The following is a 25191-nucleotide window of genomic DNA, read 5'->3' as shown; positions in this document are numbered from 1 at the left end:
CAAAAACTTGAGTCAGACTGGTGACTCTCTGTACAATCCTAGACCCACAACAGCACTACCATTTGTCTTATTATGTAGATGGTAAGTTATCCAAACTCAGGCAAGCATGTGGCTAAAACATCTCTCAGCTCCTTCCCTCTTCTTAGCCTGGCTAGCGGTTGAGAAAGAGACTAGATTATTTTAAGAGCTTAGCTTCGCTCCTGCTTCTGAAATGTACATACACTGGAAGTAAAGAACAATTCTTGAGTGGTCCTAGCAATCGATCAGCAGCAAACCCTCAGCTGCAGGATCTTAATCTTAAAGCTTTTCTAACCTCAAATATCTGTATGGAGGAGGCCTTAGATTTGAGCAAACCTATGAACAAGGTCACAATGATTTCAGGGTGCCACCTGAACATTTGACATTATGCCTCTTCAGGCCCCTTACTGTTCTGGAAGATAGATAATTTCAAAACACTCATAGCTGTCCACAGAATCTAGTCAGCCTCCAGAGAAATGTGTCACTCTTGCTCCCTTCAATCTTGGCAGGGTACCTACTCTCACCATTTCTTTTCCAGCTGTCAGGGGGTGGCTCTAAGTTTAGCAAAGGGCAATGGAACACTAGGGTTGCCCACCCTCAGAAGTCTGGAATTGCTTTCAAGTCTTCCTAAGAACCCCTTGCATCCATTCTGGTTTCACAGGGCCGTCCTGTGGCTATGTATGTCATGCCTAGCAAGCTTCAGTTGCTGAGTGTAATACCCTTCTCTTCTGAGGGGAATGTCTTCCATCTTTCCGGAAATTTTGTGGTTTTCCCTTTGGGGTGCATGAGGGAAGAGAAAACATTCACACAAGGAAAAACACAAAACCACCAGGATGCTCTCATTTCTTTTCACTTTGAGAAGTCATCTGACTTCTCTTTTTCTTCTGGGATGTCTCCTGGGATTTCTCTTAAACATGCTAGAGGTAGGTGGTGGTCACTGAACCAGTTTTTCTGCTTCTCACAATGTCATTGCCTGGGTGATTAGACACTTGATGCCTGTTGTCTTCATCTCTGGGGGCTTAACAGAATGTCCCAGACACTAAGGAAAGCCTCATATGAATTAGTAGTAGCATAATCAGCTGCTTAAATAATTAGGTTATACACGTCACAAAGTGTATGAAATGCTTTGTCTTATGCTGTTAGTTTCCCTGTCATAGCATATGTCACAATTATTTGTCAGCTGTATGACTCAGGGCACATTTGGCAGTTACAGGGCAGAATTTCCTGACTGGATATTTTCAAATATAATTAAAACATGAAATTAGATAGACCTTTTCCCACTTCACTGTCTTTTATCAAGCTTCTACCCACAGCACTGGGCTTCACTTACCACATATAATTTTATCTCATCTTCATAAAGATTTTCTGTAATTGAGACACAGCCTGTTACTGAAATATGACAGAATTAGTATTCCAACTAAGTTGACTGGGCAGTTTACTTAACTAAAAATAGTATTTTAGTGGCTACAAGCATTGCAGAATATTTAGGATCAAATTTGCTTATGGCAAAAACTGTCCTCACGTTCTGTAGCTTTTATCATCATAGCAGTAAGAGGAAGTTATGATAAACTAAACCCATTATGACTCATTAGTCCTGCAACATGGAGAATGGGTTCTGGGTGTGTGTATAGGTACTGAAATCCTTAATACCTGTTTAGGAAAATGATCATATTTTCATTTCTTTTGGCCTTATAACTTTTTTGGCCTCATATTCCTCCACCCCTGCCTTTTAGGAAGAGAAAAGACAATTTCAACTTGGAACTCTGTTAGATTTGCTTCTGAAAAGTTGCTAAATGGACGAAGTTCCTATAGGGAAGCCTCTGACTCGTGTTAAACATGGATGTGACACATTCTGAAGCATGTTTGCAAAGACCTCCCTGTCTGCCATTCAGAGCATGGATTGGAGTGGAGCAATACCGAGCAGGCAGTCTTGGGAATCTGCAACAGCAATCCAGATGAGAGATAAGACCTAAACAAGTGAGTGGCAACGCACAGTAATGGAATTAAGAAATGTTTTGACATCAAAAATGGCAGAACCATGTGGTGGTTTGTGTAATATGCTTCCTGTTAATCAGGTTGCCATGGTTCACGCCTGTAATTGGAAGGGTGAGGTAGGTGAACTCAAGCTGCAAGTTTGAGGACATCCTGGGCAGTACAGTGAGTTCTAGTCCAGCCTTCACTAACAAGTGAGACCCTGGGTCAAAACAAACCATAGCTTACCCTTTAAGGCAGATAATAAATAGTAATATAATGTGCCTATACATTGTCTTAAAAATGTAAATTTCCATATCATTTGCCCATTTAGCAAGACTATGTGCTTATTTTTATTTGCTTATTTTCTTATCGTTAAACTCCTTGTATATTCTAGATACTTGCTCCATGTCCAATGAACATTTGGCTAATATTTTCTCCCATACTGTATGTTGTCTATTCACTTGTTGAGTTTTTGCTTTGCTGGGTTGAAACTCCTTAGGATAGATAGAGCTGTATCTCTGTAGAGTCGCCTGTGCTTCTAGAGTCATAGTATAGGAAATATTTGCTGTCTTAGTGTCTTTGTTTACTCTATATTTTGTCCAGCAATATCACAGTGTTGTTTGTATATTACATTTTTGTTCTTAATCCATTTTCAGTTGATTTTTGAGTGTGAGAAGAGGCAGGGACCTAGTTTCAGAATTTTGGTGATGAATATCTAGTTTTTCCAGTTTCATTCATAGAAAGGACAGTCCAATGGATGTTCTTGATATGCTTGCTGAAAAAGTTAGATGGTATTCCTGAGTTGAATTCTGGGTTACTTTTTGGTGTTATATCACATTGATGTCTGAATTTAGTTTTACACCAGTATTATGCTATTGTGACTACTACAGCTTGGTAGTATGTTTTCATATCAGCAATTATGACACCTCCATTTCCCTTCTATAATTGTTTCTTTTTGGCTCTTTGAGACCTTTCACATTTTTCTGTCTAGTTCTGGGTAAAATGTCATTGATATTTTGATATACATTGTGTGACTCTATATCTCACCTTGGGTGGTATGTAAAATTTTAAAAAGTTAATCCTAATTCATGGGCATAATTATATGTTTCCATTTTGTATCCTATAATTTACTTCATCAGTGTCTTAAAATTTTCATTACAAATAATTTTTCACTTTCTTAGGTAAATGTGTTCCTTAGGCATTTTATTTTTGAGTGGCTATCATGAATAGGATTAATTTTCAATTTCTTTTGCAGATAGCTTGTCATTGATTTGTAAAAGTACTGTGTACTTTTGATTTTTATTTCATACTCTGAAACTTTCCTGGGCTTGACTACCAGTTCAAAGTGTTTTGGTGGGATCCATAGGTTTGTCTACATATATGATCATATCAACTACAAACAGGCTTCTTGTTTCCCAAATGGGAGAACGTTTTATTTTCTTCCTCTTGTCCTTTTCCTCCAGCTAAGAATTCTAGTGCTGTTTTATTGATTAGGAGTGGTAAAAGTGCACATATATGTTTTGTTACAGACAATTTAACATGATTCAGCTATAAGTTTGTTATATGCAGCCTTAATGGATAAATGTTCTTTCCTATTTTTGAGGGATTTTATTCTCAAGTCATGTTGAATCGTATTGAATGCCTTATAGCATCTGTTAGTATTCTGTCTAAACTCCACCTCCCCAGTTACCTGGCAACAGCCAAGTATGCTCCTCCCCACAGTTACCTGGCAACCGCCAGGTAGGCCTGATCCACTATAAAAGGGGCTGCTTGTCCCCTCCCCTCTCTCTTACTCTCTTCCTCTTACTCTTACTCTCTTACTCTCTCTCTTACCCTCTTTCCTCTCTGTCCCCTCCCTCACCTTCCTCTCTCTCTCATGGCCGGCCTCTACTTCTCTTTTCTCTTATCTTCCACCTTCCTCTCCCCACCTTTGCCCTATCCCCTGAATAAACCTCCTCCCCCTTGGAACCTCGTGGTCTGGAGTGGTCTGTTCTGAGCCGAGGTTTCTTAAAACAACTAGCAGCATCAGTTGCATCTTTTAGTCATTTGATGTGTTCTAATGCATTACTGATGTGCACATGTTACATAATCTTTAGAATAAATGCCACTTATCATGGTGTATAATATTTTTGATGTGTTGTACTTGTGAAGAGGTCATCTCAAAGCCTTTGGAAAATTCCACCAGGCCTCCTCCCCTCCCAGAAGGAAAAAGTCCTTAGAATAGGTAGGCACCCCTCGGTTTCAGAAGGGAAAGGCTGAATCACATTCCTCAGGAGGACCACAGTGGGGGTGCAGATAAGGGAAGCTCAGAGCAAGTAGACACATTCCTCAGGGACTATTCCCCTCCACCTCCCCCCTACAGACAAAGAAAGCTTTTGTCACCTCATCCCCTAAGGACCAATCAGTTTAAAAGTCACACTGTTCTGCCAATCATGTTGTGCTTAGTTGCTGTTTCTCTATTCTGCCCCTGGAAACTCTATAAAAAGTTCAGCCAAAGGAGCTGCCTGGGGTCACCTCTCCTTTATGGATGCAGAATGACCCCAGCATGCTGGAACAATAAAAATTCCTCTTGCTTTTACATTAATCCCCATCTCCCCATTGTTCACTTGGGCGGAAGGGGCATGAGAATCTCTGGCAAATTAAGGCTTGTCAGAGGCTTACACTTGGCTTGTACTAGTAGGGTTCTGTTGAGAAGTTTTGCAACTATATAGGTACTTTGTTGGTCTAAGTTACCAATGAGTCAGTAAAATCAGAGATATTACAACTAATATCAAATGAACACAATGAATCACTAAAGACTATTAGGATCAACTATTTACCAACATATACAAAATCCTAGAAGAAATTAATAAGTATCTGAGCACACATAACACCATAATTAAACAATAACAAAAACATGACAGAGTCTAAATAGACCAGTAATGAGAGATGAGGTTGAATTAATAATAAAAATCTTTAATAACAAAACCCCAGATGAAGCTGTCTTAGTCTGTTAAGTTGGTGGGCTATGTTGACTTTGGTTCTAGCTGGGTACCATATATACTACAGCTTTTTCAGATATAATTGATGAGTTTTGGCCAAGTGCATATCATAGTGGCATAGGACAGTTCATCCATCTGTGAGAACCATTCAACAGTGGGACCATTCTAGTGGTAAGGCAAGTATAGTAGTTAATTTAGATATATCCAGACAGCTCACAAGGGTGAACAGCAGTAGAGGCAGCAGCTTCCAGCAATGAAACTGGTAGCCTAGAGGAGGTCACCCAAATGAAAATTTCAATTGTTTTAGTTGGACTATTAGAAAGAAGCTAACATATCTAATACATATTAGAGAATGCTGTTCTATAGTATTTAGGCAATTTATCTTAGTCTCATATCTTTCCATTTTTTGATTTTTCAAGGAAAGCTCAATTTTTAATATTTGCTGTACTCAGATTTTATAAATACTTTTTAAAGAATATACTTGATTACATGGCTTGTAAAAATTATCCTAATTTCTATTCTAGCCTAGCATTCTTCCTGTCTATGTCTCTGTCTTGGTTTCTGTCTGTATCCCCCCCCCCCACACACACACACTTAAAAATACTAGGGATTAAACCAAGGGCTTCAGGCCTTACTCACAGTAAGTAAGTATTTACATCTAAGTCACAACCCTGGTGTTCCTTTTACAAAGCCTACACAAACATTTGGTAGGTGAGCTTCCTTTTCCAGATACCCAGGTCTGACTTGCTTTGGTTTGCTCTTTCCTCTCCTGATTCCCAAAGCACCTATATTATTTGGATTTCCTACATGTAAATTTTCCCTCCTCTTCTCAAAATTTAAGCCACTCAAGTCAAGGACATTCTTCTTTAAAAATTTTTTTTTATTAAGTGGTTATCATATTTATTTATATTTCATATGTTGTCCCCCTTCTCAATCTCTTCCCTTACAACCTCTCCATCCCATCCCTCTTTTTTTTTTGCCTCAAAGAGGGTATTCCCACACCCACCCATCTACTCCTGCAACACCCTTCTAGCATCCCCCTATGCTGAGGTAACAAACCTCCATAGGACCAAGGGCCTCCCCTCCCATTGATGCCAGATAAGGCCTTCCTCTGCTATTCGTTGACTTATCTATCAGATAAATGTCTTTCTTTGAATGACAAACAGACTCAGTAAGGACTAGTTGATAATAACTTAGTGAGGAAAAATTATAGATAGTTGAAATATACACCTATTAAATTGATAAATGAAAAGCTTGCCAGTACTAATACATTCAAATTATTTATGTCTGTCATGGAAAATAGTAAAAAACATTATCTAGTCAGCAAACAAAAGCTATTATTTTAATTGTACATCTCTGATGCCTGACCTTGGGTAAGTGAATTTACCATTTCTTGAACTGAGTTTCTTCATCTAGAAGACAGATTAGATAATCCCTAAGATACATTGCAAATCACATTTTTATAACTCTACAATGTAAATCATGCTCGAATCCCTTATACCCCACCCTGAATTTTTTAAATAGAACACACTGAACAGAAATTAACATTTTAAAAAATGTCACAGTCATTATTAAGAATGTCAATTATTATTCACTGACACTATAATTCAGGTAAGTGATGTGGATAGCTGCTTACTCTCCAAAGCATGTGGCTTTTATTTCTAATTAAAGTGTGCCCTTTAATTTCCTCTTTTAATGTCAGATAGTTACCTGTCACTATCACTTCTTACTACTGATACAAGTCATGCCCATATCAATACCTCCCTTCTGCCTATCTTATTTGATCTGGGACTTCTAACCTTAGGTCTATAGAAAAATCAAGAAATGTTAAGTTTATTTAACTTATGCCCAAAATTCATCATTTAATTATTTCAGAATCATTACTTAATGCTTATGACACATACACAGGATGGCTTGCAAAATGAAAAGAATAATAGTTTTAGTTATTTTGAAGTGCTTTGCTATGATAACTATATCTAAACTTCAGTGTAGGACTTCTGCAGATCTTTTCTGCTTTTCAGTTTTCAGACAAATCACTTGTAGACAATAAAACAATTAATAATGACAATAATGATGGCTAAGCACTCTCAAAGGAATATGCAAAAAGACAGTAAAACAGAACAGAATTTCTAGAGATTAACTCCCATATATAGGGAACTGAAGTTACTAAAAGCAGTAGTTTCTAAAAATAAAGAGAAATAAAAATTTAGTGTCTCATTTGATTCTTCCAATAATTTAGTGAGTTGGGCAACACTCTTCTTTCCACTTTACAGCTAAGATAATAGAAGTTCAGGAACATGCCCAAAGTCACAATGGAAATGATTGGTAGAGCTGAGAGAAAATGTGCCAGGATTTTCAGTCTATTTCTGTCTGACCTCAATTCTGGGCCATTTCATGGGTTAGATCATCACAATCCTGCCATATTTCTTCAGTAACTAAAACTTCTAGAAGAAAATAAAAACAGTTTTCTACACGACATAGATATAGGAGAGGATTTTTTAAAACTGGACTACATTTGCCAAGTAATTAAGGTCAACAAGTGACAGTGGGGACCTCATGAGAATGAAAAGCTTCTCTATAGCTAAGGAAACACTAATTCAAGTGAAAAAATCCACAGAATCGAGAGAAGTTTTACAAGCTATACAGCTGAAAAAGGAATAATACCAAGATTATACAAACACTTCAAAAAACAATGAGTCAAGAAAACAAATGAACCAATTAAAAATGGTCTTGGGATCTAAAACAAAATCATACTGAGGGTGATCCAGACCTAGAAAGACAAACATGACCTCTCTCATCTATGGTCCAATCCTCAGATGTAAGTGTAGCCCCCATTCCTCATCAAAGAAATCTCTTTTCACAGCAGGTGGAGACCATCAAAGAAAATGACAATTGGACAAAATACATAGATCCAAGGGTAGAAGGTAGCCCATCCCCAGTAGATACATTCATATCACAGCTCCTGCATTTATGGTTCAGGGAATATCATGAAAGAATGGAAGGAATGATTCTAAGAGCCAGAATACTTACCAGAAGTCTGTGGTGAAAAGTCTATCTTAGAAATGGCTACATAAATAAGACCAGAACAATGGAAATGTTAATGGCCATGGTTATATTGAAATGGGAGAATAACACCAGGTCCCAATGAGAGGACTGAGTTGGTCAGAACCATGCTGACTCCATGACAGGCTGAAAACTGGCTGTTTGGAAGACTAGGCCTAAGTTTCTATTTAACCAAAACTGGAAAAGTCCAAAACAAGCCAATTCTAGGAAAAAACACCCTTCACAGGCTCCTCACCCAATCAGCAGCTGCCAGGAGCTTCTCCTCCACCTGACCTGAGCCAAGCCTGAGCTGAGAGTTAATCAGCAACAGTTCTGGAAGACCCCCAAATTCTCTAGAGCCTCAACTAATCACAAAAGTACCCATACCCCTGAAGATAGAGCTAACCAATCAAGGGAAAGAAAGATAAAAGTCACTCACTCCTACCCTAACAGTCTTTAAATTGATTCTGCAAAGCTCACACCTCTATCTTCCATCCTGATGTACGGTAGACCTCTGCAGAATAAATGCTCTTTGCATACTATTTGAGTCTGGGGTACCAATCTTTTGCACATTATGGACCCTAACACCACTCTTAGACAAAGAACTACAGTTAACTAATGACTGCAGGGAGGAGGAGAATTTGACTCTACCAGAAATAAACCCACTTACTAGTTGTCCAACACAGAGTAGTCATCCCAGAAACCACATACACACAAGCAACAAAACAAAATACAGATGTTTGTCTTTATGTATATGCACGCACACATATGTATGTAACAATAGTAATCAAATTAAATGTGCCTATCAACTCGTGAGTTGGGAGGGTTCCTGGGAAGGGCAGGTTGGAGGAAAGAAAGCAGAGGACGTGAGAAATTTTTATTTCAATTAAGATTATATTTAAAAATGAAAAGCTGAATGAGAACTGAGTCCTAACTCTGCTGAAAGCATTTGGTAATATCTAGAGACATTTTGGATTGTCACAACTGGGGTGTGGGTTTGTGATGGTGATGGTTAATTTTCTCTTTTTTTTCCTCCACTTGACTCAGCTGGTGCCATCTGAAAAGAGGGGATGCCAATTGAGTATAGATGTTTCCATAAGATTGTCCTGTAAGCGAGTCTATGGAGAATTTTCTTGATTAATGATTGATATAGGAGGGCCCAGACTACTGTCCCTGAGTGGAACAAGAATGTAAGATGATGTTTGAGCTGGGCTGTAAGCAGGAATCCTCCATGGTGCCTGCTTCATTCCAGGAAGCTTGGCTAGTTTCAGCTTCTTTCCAGGCTCATCTCAGCTTCTGTTTTCAGAGCTTGTTTTATCTGAGAGTGACTCATAGTAGTATTTCTTGTATACTCTTCTGAAGGAGAGAGGGACTTAGTGTATTTAATCAGTTTCTGGGATTTCCTGAAGCTATTTTAAGTTGTTTACTTTTTGTCTTAAGTAGTATCCTTAGGGGATTGAATGTTTCAATGTCAGAGTAAACTGCTACGTATCAGCACAGTGCTGGAGCAGTAGCTGAGAGTGTATATCTCATCTCCAAGGACAAGAAAGAGCTGATTGAGAATGGTTGGGTTTTTGGAACCTCAACACCCATCCCTAGTCACATATCTCCCCCAAGAAGGCCACACCTCCTAATCCTTCCCAAACAGTTCTACTAACTGGGGACAAGTATTCAAATAGATGACATTATAGAGGTCATTTTCATTCAAACCACCAAAGGAAAGATATAGCTCGATCATATGGCCATTCTGAGTGTAGATTTTGAGGAAATTCTATGTTCATTTCCATAATATCTATACTAACTTACATTCTCATTGACATTGAATAATGACCCACATCTACAATCTTGCCAGGATTTGTCATTGTTTTGGATGATAACCATTCTAACAGGAGTATGATGGAATCTCAGTGTAGCTTTTATTTAAACTTCTGTAGTCCCCAAATATATTGTTTATGTTTTATTTGTTAGCCAGTTGTACTTCTTTTGAGAATTGTCTGTTCTGTTCATTGCTCAATTACTCAATTACTGGCTCAATTATTTGTTCTTTTTGTGTTTACTATTTTAGATTTCTTTATATATTTTATATAGTAATACTCTGTTTAGTGAAGTTAGGGTAGTTCTTCTGTTTAGTTCCATTAGGATAGGCTGACATATCACTCTGTTAATTGTTTCATTTACCATGCGAAAGGTATTTTATAAATACAATCTCACTTGTCCAGTTGTCAATAATAGTTTCCTGAACCATTAGCATCTTCTTTAAGTTCTTGCCTATGCTATGTCTTGAAATATTTTCTCTAAGTTTCCTCCAATAATTCTAAATCTTAGGTCTCACATCAAGGTTTTTATCCTTTTTGACCTGAATTATTTTGTACATTATAAGAAAGAGTGGTCTAGTTTCATTCTTCTATTTATGGACATCTGATTCCTACAGTGCTATTTGTTGAAAAGTCTGTTTTCCCCTAGTGTCCATTTTTAGCAACACTGTCAAGAATCATATGTCTGTGACTGCAAGGATTTATTTCTAGGACCTCTATTCTATTCCCTTAATACACATGCCCATTTCCTTCCAATACCTTCCTTGCTAGTTTTGTTTCTGTTGCTGTGTAGTATAATTTGAAATCAGGTATTGTGATACATCTAGCATTACTCTTTATGTTCAGGATTGCTTTGACTATTCAGCTTGTTTTAATTTCTATGTGTGTGGTGATGCAATAGAATGAAAATAGCTCTTATATTCTAAGAGTCTGGAACTTTTCCTGGACATCACAGCCAAAGTTAATAATACAACTTGAGATCACTTAAGACTTAAGAATGCCATCCTACTGCATATTCAAACTGTTTGTTTAACCTGGTTTTAAAGGAGTAATGTAACAACCAACCTTAGTTGCCTTAGATTTTCTATGTGATCAGCTTTTACAACCTAAGCTCATGTATAGTTCTAAGCTTAAATTATGTATTCCTCCATGCCCCTGACCCAGATAATGCATGTGAATAATTTGCTGAAAGCAACAAATACAGAAGTTGAAAGCAAGATTCTAAACTCTACCATAAAGGTTGAAAACATCCATTTATGAGTATTGGATGAAAAAAAAAAAAAAGATGTTTGTGATCTGTGTCCGTTGGGTTCAGCTGGTGCTAGAAACTTAAGCCCTTGTAAAGCTCTGTTAAAATTTCTGTAAAATATCCTGTTCCTTCTTCATGTGATGCTTTCTGTACTGTTCAATAAATAGAGAATGAAGCCCTTTGTTAGAAACAGACACACAGATACAACAGACAGAAACAACTCATGAAATAGACAAACACAAAGACACACAATGGCAGAAGCAGAAAGAGACACACATAGGGGCAGGAACAGACACAGGGACTAACAGATTAACTAGAAAGCCTCAGGCAGGCACAGATTCAAATTCATAAATAGACAGAGGATGGGACAATAACAGGGAGTAGAGAATTCAACTCTGAACTCACTCTTGGTTAAATAACTCCAAGTGGAAGTGCTTCTATTTCTTTTACTAAGGTGACATGGCTGCATTATTGGCAATTCGGGATTAATCACTAATGTGTGTAGTCCATGAAGATGTGAATTCTAAGATTGCAGTTAAGATTCTAAAATATGTTACATATGCACATTGGAATTTTGTCCAGCCTTAACAAAAAATGAAGTCATGATATTCTCTGAAAAAAATCAATGGAACTGAAAATTCTAATGTGTAAGAGATAGGTATTACTTTTTTCTATCATACACAAACTCAAGGTTTTAATTTTATATCTGTGATATGTATGTGGTTTAGATTAAAACCAAACCAAACCCAAAAAAACCCCTACACTCTACTCTCTTTTTCAATTTCTTTCTTTATCATTTTCTATGTAGCATGTTTGATATTGGCACATATACAAATAACTGATTTTTGTTTTGTTGTGTTTTGTTTGACACAGAGTCTCACTATGTAGAACAGGTTGGCCTTGAATTTACAGAGATCTGGCTGGTTCCTTCTCTCCAGTGATGGGATTAAATGTATACACTACTACAACCATGCCTATAACTACTGATTTTTTATGTTGCTTCTGTATCCTGTTACTTTGATGAAAGTGTTGATCTGGTCTAGAAATTTTTTAGTGGAGTCTTTTGTCTTGAAACATAGAATCATGTAGGTTCTCATAACTGCAAGGGTCCTTTTTAGACCTTTCTATATCCCATCCCAAAGAACCTTGTAAGCTGCATTTTATTTTTTTTCTTTTTTCTTGGATATTTTATTTATTTACATTTGAGCTGCCATCCCATCCCCCTCCTCCTTTTTGCTTTTATACCATTTTAATTACACGCATGTATTAAGGTCAGTTCTAGATTGAGGAACTAGCAATACAATAGATTGCAAATAGTCAAGGAACAAGCAAGACAATAAACACAAATAGTCAAAGAACAAGCAAGGCAATAAGCAAAATTTCATGAACTCTTCCATGATCACTGTTTCTAGTGGCTAATCAGGATGACCAAAATATCTGCACCAACTTCCCTGTCTTAGCCCAAAGTCATTTTCATGTCCGAAGCCTACTTCCTTTTTCTAGCCTAAAATTTAGATTCTGTCTGAAATTACTTCTTTGTTCTAGCCTAATGTCAGATTCCTGCCTGAATCTTACTTCCTTGTCCTTGGCCAATGTCGTATTCCTGCCAAGTAGCCCATTTCCTTGTCCTTGGCCCATGTCAGATTCTTGCCAAGCAGCCCCAAAAGCTCTCTGCCTTTCCCCCTTTTTTATTTCATAAGCGAGACTGAGTCTGTCTTAGGTCGTTCTGACAAGAATGCCTTCCTTACCCATCATGGAATATGCATTATCAAAAGCAAGCTGTATTTTCATTTGCATTTGTTTCTAGTAAGGAAAACAATTCCATACTGAGTTTTCAAATAACCCACTGATCATTCAAAAACATATTGTTTAGTTTCCATGTATTCATATATTATCTGTAGTTCCTTTTGTTGGAACTCTGAACTTTTTTTTTTTTTTACATTTTCTCTGTATCACCTCCATTACTCCATACCTTTTAGCTGTCTGCTACTATTTTTATTCCTGATGAACTTTCTTTCCATTTTTAGTCATAATATTATCTTTCCTTTGTTACCCTGACTTCTCTTATTTATATAGTTGCTGAGAATACATATTAATATGAATAAATAAAGATGAAGTGACACAAAAAGCCCTATGTCTAGTTATAGAACAGTGGTACTAACCCAATCTCTAAGACCTGCTGAAGATGTAATTTTGTGCTATATCACTGAGAATATTTAATGTATTACTCTGTAGTCTAAAATATCTCAATGAATATATTACTGTTCATTAGTAATTACTCTGCAATCCTTGAGCTGCTATACATTTTGAGGACATTACTTTTGCTTTGGAAATCAAGATGTATTGTTTTACAAACATATTTGCTCATAGTGTTCTCTCAATCTCTAATCAGCATAGAGGTCCTAAAGAGATGATAGCTTCATTAAAACCCTTATCACCATTTAAGTAAGCACTAAGTATTATACATATACACATACACGTATACATACACATACACATATACATTTTGTGTTCTTTGTCAAAAATCAAGTGTTTATAAGTGTGTGGGTTTATTTCATCATCTTGGATTCAATTCCATTGATCAATTTGTCTTTTTTTTATACCAATACCATCAGTCATTATTGTTATTACTCTGTAGTACATCTTGAGGTCAGGGATGGTGGTACCTCCAGAAGTTCTTTTACCATTCAAGATTGTTTTAGCTATTCTGGATTTTTTTGTTTTTCCATAGGAAGTTGAGAATTGCTACATCAAGGTATGTAAAAAACAATTGTATTGGAATTTTGGTGGGGATTTCATTGAATCTGTGGTTGCTTTTAGTGAGATGGCTATTTTTATAGTGTTAATCCTATGGATCCTTGAGCATGGGAGATCCTTCCATCTTCTGATACCTTATTCAATTTCTTTTTTTTTTCTTTTTTTTTTTTTTTTTTTGGAGATTTGAGACCTTTTTCATACAGGTCTTTTTCGTCCTTGGTTAGAGATACACCAAGATATTTTATTTTATTTGTGGCAATTGTAAGGGGTGTTTTTCCCCTAATTTCTTTCTTAGCCTGTTTATCATTTGTATAAAGGAGGGCTACTGATTATTTTTAGTTAACTTTGTATCAGGCCACTTTGGTGAAGGTGTTTATCAGCTGTATGAGATTTATGGTAGAATTTTGGAGGGTCACTTGTTTATACTACCTTATCATCTGCAAATAGTGATAGCTTGATTTCTTCCTTTCCAATTTGTATCCTCTTGATCTCCTTTAGCTGTCTTATTGCTCTGGCTAGAACTTCAAGTACTATATTGAATAGATAGTGAGTGGACAACCTTATCTTGTCCCTGATTTTAATGGGATTGCTTCAAGTCTTTCTCCATTTAATTTGATGTTGGCTATTATCTTGCTGTATATTTTGTTTTTATTCTGATTGGGTGTGTGCCTTGTATTCATGATCTCTCTAAGACTTTTAACGTAAAGAGGTGTTGTATTTTGTGAAAGCCCTTTTCAGCATCTAATGAGAGAATCATGTGCATTTTTTCTTTCAGTTTGTTTATATGGTGAAATACATTGATGAATTTTTATATATTGAACTATACCTGCATCCCTGGGATGAAGCTGCTTAATCATAGTGTTATTTGCTTTCTTTGAAAGAGTGGTAGAATTCCACATTTAAACCAACTAGCCCTGGGCTTTTTAATATTATCATTATTTTTATGTATTTATTTTTTGGTTGGGAGATTTTTAATAACTGCTTCTATTTCTTTAGGGGTTATAGGACTATTTAAACTATTTACTTGATCTTGATTTAACTTTGGTAACTGGTATCTATTAAGAAAATCATACATTTTATTTAAAATTTCAAATGTTTTGCGGTTTAGGCTTTGAAGACTTAATAATTCTTTGAATTTTCTCAGTGTTTGTTGTTATGTCTCCATTTTCATTTATGATTTTGCTCATTTGGATGTTGTCTCTTTTTCTTTTAGTTAGTTTGGCTAAGTTTTTTTTTGTCTATCTTTCTGATTTTCTCAAAGAATCAGGTCTTGGTTTTCTTGATTCTTTGTATTGTTCTCTTTGTTTCTAATTGATTGATTTCAGTCTTGAGTTTGATTATTTCTTGTCATTTACTCCTCTTTAGTGTGTCTGCTTCTTTTTGTTCTAACAGCTTTCAGCTGTGTTGTTAAGTTGTTAGTATGAGACCTCTCCCATTTCTTTATGGAAGCACCAAGTTCTATGAACTTTCCTCTTAACACTGATTTCATTATGTCCCATAAGTTTGAGTATGTTGTGCCTTCATTTTCATTGAATTCTAGAAGGTCTTTAATTTCTTTCTTTATTTCTTCCATGACCTAGTGGTCATTGAATAGAGATTTGTTTACTTTCCACGAGTTTTTAGGCTATCTTTTGTTGTTGAAGTCCAGTTTCAATTCATTGTGGTCTGATAAGTAGAGTGGGTTATCTAAATTTTCCTGTATCTGTTGAGGTTTGTGACCAACTGTATCGTCAGTTTTGGAGAAGCTTCTGTGATGTGCTGAGAAAAAGGTATAATCTTTTGTATTTGGGTGAAATGTTCTGTAGATATCTATTAGGTCTATTTGATTAATAACCTCTGTTAGTTGCATTATTTCTTATTTAGTTTCTGTCTCTATGAGCTGTTCATTGGTAAGAATTGGGTATTGAAGTGTCCCACTGTTAATGTGTGAATTTTGATGTGTGATTTAAGCTTTAGAAATTTTTATTTATGTATTTATTTATTTGTTTGTTTGTTTTTACAAATATGGATGTCCTTGCATTTGGGGCATAGCTGTTCACAATTTATATGTCATTTTGCTGGATTTTTCCTTTGATTAGTATTGTGTCCTTTCCCATCTCTTTTGATTACTTTTGGTTGAAATTCTAATTTATTAGAAATTAGAATTGCTACTCCAGTTTGACTTTTGGATCTATTTGCTTGGAAAACCTCTGTCTAGACCTTTACTCTCAGGTAGTGTCTATCTTTGTGGTGGAGGTATGCATTAGAACGATGGATCATGTTTTCACATCCATTCTGTTAGCCTGTGTCTTTTTATTGTGGAAATGAGTCCATTGATGGTATTAATGACCAATAATTTTTAATTCTTGTTATTTTGGTGTTGGTGGTATAAGTCTCTCTCTCTCTCTCTCTCTCTCTCTCTCTCTCTCTCTCTCTGTGTGTGTGTGTGTGTGTGTGTGTGTGTGTGTGTGTGTATGCATGTCTGTATACATGCATACTTCTCTTCATTTGTTTTTTTCTAGTACATAGTTAACCATTTTGGGTTGGAGTTTTTCTTCTAGTATCTTCTGTAGAGCTGGATTTGTGAGTAGGTATTGTTTAAATTTTTATGGAATATCTTTATTTTCTTCATCTATGGTTATTAAAACTTTTGCTGGTATAGTAGTCTGGGCTGATATTTGTAGTCTCTTAGAGTCTCCAAGACATCTCCCCAGGCCTTTCTGGCTTTTCAAGTATCTGCTGAGAATTTGGGTGTAATTCTGATATATATATATCCTTTATCCCTTTTAATATTCTTTCTTTCTTTACATTTACTGTTTTGATTAGTATGTGTATATGGGGGGCGGGTTCTTTTCTGGTCTAATCCATGTAGTGTTTTGTATGCTTCTTGAACATTTATAAACATCTATTTAGGTTGAGGACATTTTCTTCTATGACTTTTTTGAAAATATTTTGTAGGCCTTGGAACTGGGAATCTTTCCTTCTTCTACTCCTATTATTCTTAGATTTGTTTTTTTTTTTTTTTTCCATAGTATCCCAGATTTCCTTGATGTTTTATGTCAGGAACTTTTTATATTTTACATTTTATTTGGCCGATGCATCAAGTTCTTCAATCATATTATCTGTGCTTGAGATTCTCTCTACTATTTCTTGTAGTCTGTTGGAGATGCCTGTGTCTGTAGTTCCTGTTCTCTTATCTAGGTTTTCCATCTCCAGAATTCTTTCAGTTTGTGTAGTTGTTCTTTTATTTTTTTGCTTCTATTTCCATTTTTAATTATTGAACAGTTTTATTCATTTATGTCACTGGTTTGATTATATTTTCCTTTATTTTTAAAGGATATATTCATTTCCTTTTAAAGGCCTCTATCATCTTTATAAGATTGGATTTAAGGTCATGTTCTTGTGCTTCTGCTGTGTTAGGATTTCGAGGGCTTTCTTGCATAGCCCTGGCTCTTATTGATTTTGTATTTGATTTTGTATACTGACCTTTAGCCATCTGGTTGTCCCTGCTATTTGCTAGATGTTCCTAATGGAATCAGGGCTCCGTAGGGAGGCAGGCAATGTTGTGGTCCTGACAATGGAGGTCACAGTACAGTGTGCAGAGCACCTCTGTTGGCTGTGCCCCAGGTAGACTCTACAGGCAGATGATTGTTGGGAGATGGATCTAACCTGGATGTTCATGGGGCCAAGAATTTCTTATATTTGGTGCATATTGACATTTTTCTCCTTGTAAATTAGGTTTTAAAAATACATTGTAATGTAGCTGTCTTTTTGATACTTCATGGTTTCTTAATTCTTCTACCCTTTTCTACCCTCTGTCCACTGTTTCAATCCCCTAACACTAGATAGAAGAGAAAATGTGATAGAAGGGAGAGGGGTGATGTTATCATTAGACTACTTCCTAGTGATCAAGGGCATTGAGTTCCTTGGGGCAAGTTTGATCAACAGGATATCTAATTTCTTCTTCCTGTTTCTTCTTTGCAAATGATTATTTTAAAAACTGCAACAAACAGCAACCAATCAACAAATAACAACCCATAATAACTTTTGCCACTCCTGTCTTTATCATTTATATACCCTTCTGAAAAGTCTCCAGAATCCCAAATGTCATACAGTCTCAGAAACTATCTGCAGCTGGCAAAATCATGCCCCTGTTAGAGCATGAGGCAAATCATAGTCAGCTGCTATGGACAGTCTGAAGCAACACTATATTCCACACCTGGGATTAAAACAAAACATATTCTCATATTTCCTCTCTCTCTCTCTCTCTCTCTCTCTCTCTCTCTCTCTCTCTCTCTGTGTGTGTGTGTGTGTGTGTGTGCGTGTGTATGTGTGCGTGTGTGCATGTGTTTTAAAAAACCAAAATTCTCACTAAAGGTAAAAACAATGCCTCATAATATGAAGTAAAAGGATTGATTGACTAAGGCCTGCATAATTCTTGTATTATTTATATCTTGACTTAGCGGACAGAAAAAAGTATTAAAGAATCAATTAGCTAGTATTCTGATTTACCTGGATTTCCTATAGGCACATTAATTCCATTTGGCTCAAACCATACTTACCTTTTCTTCCACATTTGTATCAATCCTCTACCAAGCCATGTAATCACAAAGTCTTGATAGCATCCACTACTTCTGCTTGTTCCCTATTTCCACATTTCTTGACTTTATTTTAAAATCCTGTTTCTATTGCTTCCTTTGTTTTTCCACCATTTTAATTAGATCCCCACTATGTCTCATCTTCAAATAATTATTAACTGTTCAACTCACTTGGCTGTTCTTGAAAAAAAAAATGCTGAAGGGAAGGTCTTGATACAACATCTTCTCACTACAGTAGCTAAAAGGAGGGGAGGAAGTTGTATAGACCCAGTCCCAAAGTCTCAAGGAATTCACAGGGGTATTTAAAGAGCCAAGCTCACAAAGCTTTTCCAGTTATTTTACATTTTACTGTTTTTCGTTGTGTATTCTGCAGAGTGAAGTTTGTTAAATCTTTGTTTCTATGAGGTGTTGGTTCTCTTGGCTTGGGACATAGTATTGATTTAAAAAGCAGAAGGATGGCCACATTTATTGTGCAACAGGCCATTATTAATTTTTAAACTGAAGATACTTTTAAGTCATGATAATGCCCTAAGGAGCACTATTTTATTTTATTTTTTTTTATAACATGGCACCCAGCAGAAAATGCAGCACACAGCTCTGGCATCATAGAAAATGTACGTGTGCAAGTAATAGGCAGGGTTTGCAGAGACCCAACAAGAAACAACTATTTGTGGAAGGGAGTGATGGGAATCAGTAGGATCAATATCAAGCTAATGAATGTCATTCCTTGTATTTTAAAAGCTAAAAGAAGTGTGTAGTGCAATCCAATCTTGACTTTTCTAAGAGCTGAAAGAAGTTACCTGATCAATAGAGCATGAAGTCAGAAACTAGATGATCCTTCCATCCCAGCTACTTAGATCATAGGGATTTAGAGGCCATCTGAGACTTTGAAGCAGTAATACTAGTGGACAGTCTCATCAAGGTGGTAATTCTGATTTGTTCTGCATATCAAAATGACTGACAGATAGTGGTTCAGGACATAAACAAAGCCCTTGCAGAATTTAAATCCCTTACTAATGAGCAGTGGTATCTGTTAAAAGAATGCTTGCTGTATTATTTAATTGGATTTAGCATGCAAAACATTGTCTGAGACTTTATAGTCATATGAAAGAAGTAAGGACCTCTGAGATCAGAGAAGATGAAAATAGACAAAAATGTAAGTATTTCAATATTAAAATGTATTGTAAGCCAAGCTTTAAAAAACTCAATTAGTCAGATTGTTTAGTTAATTTACTGAAAATTTTATTGTTAGATAGTTTAACTTGATTTTCTAGGTTCGTACAGAATATTTGTGTAAGTGCAACACAAGAAGGAATTTCAGCTAGTTTATATTTTTTATATCTGCTGTGTTACTTTTTTAAGGCTGACATGACCGTACAGCAAACTGAGTACCTTACAAACTATAAATTTATCCTCCTGTGTTTGGTATCTAGAAGTCTGAAATCAAAGTACTGTCCATTGTCCTTCTGAAGTCTTCAGGTCAGGCTTCCTGCCTTCCTGACATGTGGTAGCTGCTGACAAGCTTGCACTTTGTTCGCCTTGTGAATACGTCAATCCAATCATTTCTGTCTCCACATGGCATACATTCTCTCTCTGAGTCTTCACAGAGGGGCTTTCTTTCTTCCTTTCAGTCCAAGTTGACAATATCTCTCCTGGTATGAGATTTTCAAAACTGTATCCATTTTTCACAAAAAATCCATGGAAGTTCAAGCCATTAGACTTGACAGTTCTGTAGTAATCCTCCCTATGTAACCCCATCATGATTTCTGTCTGCTGCTGGGATGGTTCATTAAACCCACATCACATTCCCAGTGTCTTTAACAAAAGGTAGCGTATTTGTGCCATTAGCATTTGTGAATTTCTCAAGTCATCAAGTGTTCCTTCCTTTTTAGAAACAATCCTTTATTCAGTCTACCTCTGTCCTCTAGCATGCTATTGTAAGTAGTAAAGAAAAATCAATTCGCAGCTTCCAACATTTTGCTTGGAAATTGTCTCAGGTAGAGATTCAAGTTGATCACTTAAACATCCTACTTTCCACAAAATGCTAGTATACAATTCAGCCAAGTTCCCTGCCATTCTATAACCAAGAAGGCTTTTTCTCCCATATCCTGAAACCTTCTCAGAAGCACTTTTGACTTTCATAGTTCTGTTAATATTCTGTTTCTATTATTTCCTTCTGAGATGATAGAAACTTTCTGTGTGCACTTCTGTCTGCACTCCTACCTGAGTTACCTTTAATATCCATGTGGACAGTAGAATCAGCCATCTCTTCAAGACAGTTTGGGCTTTCTCTTTGAGCCAGTGATAGTTAATGAAGTACAATGGTACTTTCTCAGTATCTATCCAAACATGTGTATTGCATTGTGTTGAAAATGGAAAGTAAGATGAAGGTTAAAAGTCTCTTGTTTTGAGATGCAGCAGCAGCAGCAAACAAATATTTTAGAACTAAAATGTAGACATGTCTGGATAATAATCTTCTAATAATTTGAGCATATAATAGCTAATTAAAAAGCACTTAAAGCATCATATTGAAATTGAGAAGCTAAGGATTAAAGAGACCCATACTCTTATTGTTAGTCGAACATCAAAGAGGCCAATAAAAATTTCCACTGGAAACCAAGTAGCATAATATAAGGTGGGGGAAATTGTTGTAGCCAAGTGGCAGCTCCCACCCCTCTAAATTGCATCCTTTATTACATTCTCCTTTTAGAATGCGAACTACAAATAAACTATACTGTGTTTTCCCACCATCTGTCTCTACAGGCATTTCCTGGATAAGCTCACCCTCTGCCACGACTGAATGACTTACTGAGTAAGAAACAGGAAAATGCGTAGATTGCTGTTCAGTGAGAATTAATTGAATCTTGGCTCTATTTCTTACGAGATCTGTGGCTTTCCAGAAATATTTCATCTTCCAGTGTCTTCATCAATATGAATAATATACAGCCATGGACATTATGTGAGATAAACTTGAAAGTGATTTTTATGGTGGCAGTTTCCCCGCCTTCTGTATTCACAAGTGACTGACAAAAGCATTTATACACTTGCCTCCTTAGAAACAATCCTAGCCAAAATATGATTTTTAACATTAACTCCATTTTAACATTAACTGTCCATCAGCCCTTACACCCTTCCTCCTCCAGTGTTCACAGGCCATACTGGCTAATTTTGCATGTCAACTTGACACAAGCTGGAGTTATCACAGAGAAAGGAGCCTCCCTTGAGGAAATGTCTTCATGAGATCCAGCTGTAAGGCATTTTCTCAATTAGTGATCAAGAGTGGGAGAGCCCACTGTGGGTGGTGCCATTCCTGGGCTGGTGGTCCTGGGTTTTATGAGAAAGCAGGCTGAGCAAGCCAGGGAAGCAAGCCAATAAGTAACATCCCTCCATGGCCTCTGCATCAGCTCCTGCTTCCTGTCCTGCTTGAGTTCCAGTCCTGACTTCCTTTGGTGATGAACAGCAGTGTGGAAGTGTAAGATGAATAAACCCTTTCCTCCCCAACTTGCTTCTTGGTCATGATGTTTGTGCAGGAATAGAAACCCTGAATAAGACACTAGGTTTGATTTTATCCATCACTTCAAGGCAACCAATAATCTACTTTCTATTTCTATGTGTTTGCCTATTCTCTGCATTTGTGTAAATAGAACCACAGAGTATTTATTTTTTTCTTTTGCTTAGCATATTAAGTTTCATCCACATATAACAAGAATAAATTCTTTACTTCTTTATAATTTCACAACATATTTTGAACCTTTTCTTCAAGATTGTTTTTTTTAATTTACTTTTATTTCATGTGCCTTTGTGCTTTGCCTGCACTTATGTCTGTGTGAAGATGTCAGATCCTATGGAACTGGAGTTACAGAGAGTTGTGTGCTGGCATGTGAGTGCTGGGAATTGAACCTGGATCCTCTAGAAGAACAGCCAATGCTCTTAACCACTGAGCCATCTCTCCAGCCCCATATTTTGAACTTTTAATCCAACTGTGTAGAGCTCTCTTTGTTTTTTTTTTCAAATGTATGAAACACTTTGTATGTTAAAAACACAAACATGTTTGAGGACCAGCATTTGCCATAAAGCTGACAACTTCAGTTCAGTACCAAGGATGGACATGGTAGGAAGAGTGCTAACTGTTCTATGTTGTCTTCTGATGTCTACAACCACTCCTATGCACATATATGCACACAGACACAAATACAAATACAAATACATACATACATACATACATACATACATACATTTAAAGAGCATGTAGTGATTACCCATTTGTAAGAGTTCAATTAACTTAGCATGTTAAAACTCAAATTCACATCAGGTAAATATGGAAGGTGAACTGATTAAGTCATCTCTCCCTGTAACATCAATGTAGCTTCAAATTGAGTAGTTCAATGGAAAGTATAGAGTTAGCCACAAATTCCTATAATTTTCTTTTACTTTGTGTTCTATTTGACATGAGGGATTATGAAAAGTACAAATTCCAAACATGACAAGAAGTAGTACACACTCTTTTAATAATAACATCGCTTAAATTATATATGTTATATATGTTATTTAATATATATATATATTAAAATATAAATGTTATATTTTAATATAACATTGCATGAAATAAAGCTCATGCCTTCGATTGCTCTTTTTGCTTTAAAAATATTATGGAGAGGAAGAAAAAAGCCTTCTTACAATATATTTTAAAATGTATCTAGTAATGACAATATGTGCTGGAAAAAAAGATAACACCTTTCATTCCTTATTCAACAACATAAAACCCAAATGGCACATTTTCGTCATAAATTTACAGCATTATAAGTGGGCATACTATTTATAACAAAACTTCAGGGTTACTTCCAATACACTCTTTGTATTTTTATCTCTTGACAAATTACAGCTCCTTTAAAGTGAAACAATGTATTGAATTTTTGAATTCACCGAATCCATTTTTTTAAAAAAAAAAAAAATGGTGCATTGATTTTGAAACTGGGCCCCTGCTTTTAGTTCATCAGCAGGGTTCAAAGTCTATATTCATTCCAGACAATTGCTGCTTCACTTTGGGGAGGGGCAGGTCAGGCAGGTGTGGAAGGAGATTCAGATTCCAATCAAAGTAGGCCACAAGAAAGGCACGAATGAAGAACTTTGTTCTTTTTTCTATCATATGTATTCAGTATCTTGAAAAATAAAATCTCCTCACTAATTTGTGCGCGAACTTCTTTTGAGACCAATGCTTTTGGAGGGGAAGTGCAAAGTGACAGTGTCTGGAAGTAGTGCTTTTAGTAAGATATTCCTGACCCAGTTAGAGAATTTTAAATTTCAGGCAAGAAAAAATATGCTCCCAATTTCCTTGGCAGCTCTAGGATACATTTTTTTGTGAGTTCATTACACCTCCGAAAGCTTTTCCAATATAAAAGATTATGAATACAAATGTAGGGTTTTAAGTTTAAAACAGTTGTTATACTTCTTTTTGTTTCTGTAATTCTTACCATACAGAGAATCGAGGCAGTTCTAAGGCAATTGGGATGTTAAAATGTCCTTGTTTTCGAATGTGTTAGCAAGTGTCATTGGTTTCTATAAAAGTGGAAATGGAATCTCGATGGCTGGTCTAGGAAGAAACAGTATATTAACAATAAATGAAAATAGGGTGCTTTAACATTGCTTCTAATGTAATGAGCATGCACAAACCCTGTGATGGTTTAAGCTACAGTGCTAGCTAGCCTTTTCTGGTCATACCTGTCTTGCTCTCCTGAGGAGCTGCTGAGAGAGACTGGGCTGATTGCTCAGCCTAAGTCTTTCTACCTGCCTTGACCTTTGTAGCAGATGATTTTTAGTATGTATATCACTTCCCTTGCAATGTAAATCCAGCCACAGCTGTGTTGCATAGTTCCTCCCAGGCTCAGACTCCCTCCTCACACAACACTGTTTTTCCCAAGACTTTTGCAACATTTTACAAACCAAATCAAGTGACTCACTCAGCAGATTTTTCCTTTCCTTTTCTTTCCTTTTCTTTCCTTTCCTTTCCTTTCCTTTCCTTTCCTTTCCTTTCCTTTCCTTTCCTTTCCTTTCCTTTCCTTTCCTTTCCTTTCCTTTCCTTTCCTTTCCTTTCCTTTCCTTTTCTTTTCTTTTCTTTCTTTCTTTCTTTCTTTCTTTCTTTCTTTCTTTCTTTCTTTTTGTCTCAAGGTTTTGGAAACTAAAAGTGCTTTTAGCATCAAGGTGCTTGCCATCTTTGAACCCTCAGGAGATACTAGGAAAGGGGTCTGTTTGAGGACTCTTTCACTGCTTCTGCTAATCCATCAGTTTGAGCTCTAGTCATTAAGTGAGTTCTCTCTTATTCTGTAAGAAAGGGTCTTGCTGTATAGGCCAAACTGGCTTGAAACTTGCTGTCTTCTAGTCCTTGCCTCCGAAATGCTGGGATTATATGAGAGCACTATCATGTCTGGGCTTGTCTTCTTTTATAAGAATACCAGTCATAGTGGATTAAGACTCAATTTAATAACCTCATTTTAAACTTGATCACCTCTATAAACACTTGATCTTCAAATTAAGTCACATTCAATGGTACTAAAGGTAGCAAGCATTTCAGTCTATGAAATCCAAGGGGCCACAATTCACCTCTCAAATTCACACTTTACTTTTTCTCCATGTCCCTTTCCAAGATGAAGGTAGGAAGCCATTGGGCATAGAAAGTGGAATGACCTGTTGAACTCTGTGGGATAATCTTTAATCAGAAATGGAACTCAAGTGATAAATGTGCTGGCTTTGTTTCCTTTGGTGCTAATTCTGTGAGGTATTTC

The 25191-nt window shown here is 36.4% G+C and overlaps 1 long non-coding RNA gene across 3 annotated transcripts in view; it reads left to right on the top strand.

Annotated features, from left to right (window-relative positions):
- LOC143435514 (uncharacterized) overlaps positions 1 to 25191 on the top strand; it is an 85950-nt gene that overhangs the window by 23964 nt on the left and 36795 nt on the right. For 2 of the 3 annotated variants that reach the window (XR_013105884.1, XR_013105883.1), the window contains exons 4-5: positions 1752 to 1995; positions 21176 to 21917. This is a non-coding gene — a long non-coding RNA (uncharacterized LOC143435514). Of the gene's footprint in view, positions 1 to 1751; positions 1996 to 21175; positions 21918 to 25191 lie in introns of those variants that run through there. The other variant, XR_013105885.1, reaches the window with a different exon arrangement.

This window comes from Arvicanthis niloticus, chromosome X (assembly GCF_011762505.2).
Source record: "Arvicanthis niloticus isolate mArvNil1 chromosome X, mArvNil1.pat.X, whole genome shotgun sequence".
NCBI lineage: Eukaryota > Metazoa > Chordata > Mammalia > Rodentia > Muridae > Arvicanthis > Arvicanthis niloticus.
The sequence above is the reverse complement of the archived record's forward strand: the minus strand, read 5'-3'. Positions and strand labels throughout refer to the sequence as shown.